Genomic DNA, 4447 nt, shown 5'->3' with positions numbered 1-4447 from the left:
CTCATCCTGGGTCCTGGGAGTGGGGGGGGGGGGGGAGCGAATGAGAGAGAAAGGGACGGGTTGACGTATCCATCACCCCATCACCTCGAAGGTCTGGATACGCCACTGACGTGAAGCTATAGACTCATGTTTTCCAAAACGTAGAGACATTACAGGTCGAACAACGAAAGTGGGGCTGCGACCTCAGTTCTCCATCAAGAACATTGGACTGCACAACCTTGCTCATCCCGTCTGTAGCAGTCATTTTAGGGAATATGTAACATGTATACTGTCTGGCACACTTAACATACTGGGCAGCAGCAGTTGGTGACAGCATAAAAAAGGTGAGCCATCGTGTGCACGCAGTCTAATAGGTAGCCTCTATGAATAGCACAATGACCTTTCCTTTCCATGTGATAAACTTTGATATGCCCTCCACTCCCAGTGTCTCACAATGTCACCATCCATTATTTGTCTTCAGTGTTAAAGAAGAAGAAGAAGAGGAGGAATTCTGTGCCGGCCATAACACGCAGAGAACGCAATGCAACTCGCAAGTGTCCTGATATTCATCGCGGCGATCATGCCAGCCGTCTATGTCATGCAATTGATGGAACCAGTGAAGCTACAAATGCCCGAGTGGGCTCCATGCACCAGCGCACCGAAAACTGACGAGTGTAAGTTCACTGCATGGGTCATCGATTGTGAGTCGAAGTGTTCGCATGTCATAACCGTTAAACAATTGGTGCTTAGGTGCAATGACCGTTGATGATCTTTTCGTTGTCGCTGGCACCGTGATGTGTGACATATTTATGGTCCTATGATGCTAGAGCCTGTTCCACACGCCGTGAAGGGCGCCGCGACAACCTGTCTTCAGCGGTGGAAGAAGGGTTGGGCAAACATCACGCTATAGAGATGGAGCGGAAAAATTGTTTACCCTGCTTTTGAACCTTGCACGTGTCTGAAGGCCCGTTGTGGTTCCCTCCGAGAAGAACTACCCAAGCAGCAAAATGTACTGAAAGTCGAGTGCAATAGGGGTGGACGGATTGGTGAAAGGCCTTGAACTGAGTTCTGAAACTAAAGAACATTGATAAGACACATACCGGCAACCCCTATTGCACTTGACTTTCAGTACATTGTGCTGCTTGGGTATACACTGAAAGTTCTAGTGCGTAGGGTGATTAATTACTTTAAAAGCGATAAAACCCCCGTGCCGGAGAACAAGTCAAAAGACGACACAACACACAGGCACAGACTGACGAACAAGGATTTATTATTATCAAAACTGGTTTATATCCAATCACACCCTCAGCATGCCTAGTGACTTTATCTTTATCAGAAGCACAGGACTTATCTTGCGTCCCCCCTGTTTGAATCTTCCAAAAACTTCTCGACTGGAGCTACACCGAAAGTATGCTACACCGAACAGCCCAATTTTTAACAATGTTCGGTGATTAATTGACATGTGTCTTATCAGTGCAGTGGTTCATTGCATAGATCGAGAAGTTGCCCGTCAAAAAGAACTCGTTACGAGTTAAGTTACCGTGTGAAAAATGTAACTAAGTTCATAACTAAGTTCTTCAGCTTGAAATGTAACTCGCAGTTACGGAGTTACTTAAAAAAAAGAACGAGTTACTTCCAAGTTACTTCGGACACAAAATAGCGCTACGCAGTTGCAGCGCGCGTGAGCAGTTGAGTTACACCTTGAGTTGCCTGCGGAGGAGTGCAACACGCTTAGATCGTTTTCGTTTGTCCAACAATAGAACTCTCCCTGACTGTAAACAAATGACGTCATAGTGTTCGACAGCACCACAAATTTGGTGGGATTGAACTACGCTTGAAGCTAGAGGTGAATAAGGTCGCGTCCGAAAGCCACGGTATTGAGCGGATTACGATATGGTTACGACCCTCGGTCATGGTTTTCTTTCAATGGGAGGCAGCGAACAAATGCCCGTTCGTGGAACCCAGCCATCTCCTTCCGATTTGTTTCGATTTCAGTCTGTCTACCAATGTCATAATGACGTTTCTCTGGTAGAGGTCTATTCGAACGCTTTGCATCTTACTCCCTGTGGGAGCACAATAGTTCAGCTTCATTTCAATTGCAGCGGTCCTTAATCCCTGAATAAAATACTGTCATTGACTGAATATCACGTTTTATGGCAAAAAATGCCACGAAAGAACTGGAGAGAAAGCGAGAAAATATGTGGACGTGAGTGAAAAGCGAGTTAAAAGTAACTTGGAACTTAACTTAAGTTACTTTGGCAAAGTTAACTGAAAAAGGAACGCGTTCCTCAGAAAGTTACCACGGCGCAAAATTACCGAGTTAAGTTAAGTTAAGTTACCAAAAAAAGGAACTTAGTTACTTGTAACGAGTTACCTCGAACTCTGATTTTTAGGGGGCGATTACCCCCTTGAATCCGACACTGCACAAGTGCGCTGGTATGCTGTAGAAATTGGTACGGTTTCCTTCAGTTTGAGGAACGCCGATTGAACGGCCATATGATCCTCGTCTCGACTTCACTGAGTGGAAACAAGAAGTGCGTTCATCCCGTGCAGATAATGAGGTGATGTTTTCTTGAAGCACAGTCGCCCCTAAAGTGGAGCAGGGCATCTTTCTTTCACTCACGTGGGTTCCAGAACGAATGTCGAGTAGAGAATCGTTTATGCACACGGCCCTTCCTCAGGCCGCGTTCCTCAAACTCAAAAGAGGTGTTACTTCTTCTTTCGACGTGGCTGCATTCACGTTGCTGACCTTTGTGGCTTGGCCGCTCTTCCTATATCGTATCGTTCTCGTATAGGGTGACCTATAGACCTTGTCGAGTTACTCTCAAACCACCAGTCTCCGCGCGCTCCTTAGCCTCGTTCTCAGCGACGACACAACAGGGGTGGACTGCCAAAATCGCTCTTCCCATTAGAATGAATACTGGTGGCCGCCGTCTTTAATGAGTATGATTGACGATAACGTAACATTCCATATGACTAGCCATCCGGTAAACATCTGAGTAGCGTATCAACGTTCGAAAGATCAAGGAAAAAGAAGATTGCTTGCGTCCGCGTGCAGTATGCACACTTGTTGACGTGAGGAGTGTTGGCTGATGCAATGTCTTTTCTGCACCGGTTCCCCAGCAGGAGAAAATGATCGGGTACGAAATGAACATGATCGGACACGAAAATGAACGAACGAAAACACACACGGGAAAATGAGGGAACTCGGCAAACTGCAGTCCACACGTGCACAGTTCCTGTGACTACCACGGGGTGCGGCGCCCGTGCCTTGAATCGCGTCTTTGTGTATAGGTACACCGAAACTTCCTTGTTATCTGAAACCGCTCTCCTAAATTCCAGGGACGTCCTTCGACCATCAGCGGCAACCATCGTTCCAGGTGGCCCGCCAGGAATGTCTGGGCAACTTGACCTCTTTGCCTCTGGTTCCCTGCCCTGAGTCCTCATCGCTTTGGCACATGCTGAACACGGCCGTTGCTCACGTGAATAATTGCAAGACAGAGAAGATTGACCTGGTCGTTCCCGAAGATACGGAGAAGGCTGCTAAGCTGAACTGCATCCAGGTGGAGGTGGACGGAGACAAGAAGGTGACGCTGTCCACGTGTGAAGAGTTGGATGCGTCGCATCTTATCTTCCACTGTGACTACCGCTTGTATATTGCGGTGGGGGTGTTGGCTTTAATCGCGATAGCAATTTGTGTCTGTTCCTGTTGTTGTTGCTGCTGAAAAAAGATACTAAATGGCGGAACAAACGGTCGTCTTGTGATATCACGAAGAAATGAACTCTGATCACGTAATAGAAAATCATATATTTAGTGTGCTTGTGCGTTTTTTTTTTTCGTGAGTCACAAATTATTTTTGGAAGTGAACTATGAACTTTCAGATCCGCAACTGCACTCTCCCTAAGTGATGTAGGTCCTCGCCGAAGGAGCCCCGTGCTATAGTGTGGTTTACGAACACCGTCAGAAAGAACGCTCTCTGAGTGCTAATAAATTGGAAGATAAGGAAAACCGACGTAAAAGAATGACTAAATAATATCGCATTATTTTTATATGTTTTTATATCATATTTATTAAAGGGACTCTGCAATGATTGTTGAAGATTAATCGAATGAAGGGATCGGGGCTCGTGCTCGTGTTACTCGAGCTCGATCGTGCATTCCTGTTCTTGCTACCGTCTGGATCAATAAACCTGTTGCCCATCTTTCCGCTCGTCTGCCCTTCTGTCTGTCTGTCTCGTCTGTCTCTGTTTCAAACAACTTCGAAGATGTTACTCTTACAAAAGAGTTTTTTTATTTTTTAGAAAGGTTAACGACGGTGATGAATGAAGTGGAGCAAGTCATACAGAACCCCGACGTCACTACGGATCACCAGATTTTCAGGAAGTGGCCTGGACCAGCTGGACCAGATGAACATGCACAGATGGACCAGCTGAACAGGGAACTACGGTTTACAACACCGACCTCAGTT

General features: G+C 46.3%; 1 long non-coding RNA gene across 1 annotated transcript; it reads left to right on the top strand.

Moving 5' to 3' along the window:
• The first annotated feature begins 154 nt into the window (after nt 1-154).
• On the top strand, nt 155-3992 carry LOC135369533 (uncharacterized). Its single transcript, XR_010415100.1, has 3 exons — nt 155-323; nt 461-653; nt 3322-3992. It is a non-coding gene; the product is annotated as an uncharacterized LOC135369533 (long non-coding RNA).
• The last annotated feature ends 455 nt before the right edge of the window (nt 3993-4447 follow it).

This window comes from Ornithodoros turicata, chromosome 9, assembly GCF_037126465.1.
Source record: "Ornithodoros turicata isolate Travis chromosome 9, ASM3712646v1, whole genome shotgun sequence".
Lineage (NCBI taxonomy): Eukaryota > Metazoa > Arthropoda > Arachnida > Ixodida > Argasidae > Ornithodoros > Ornithodoros turicata.
Note: the sequence above shows the minus strand (reverse complement) of the source record. Positions and strands in the feature narration are given on the sequence as shown.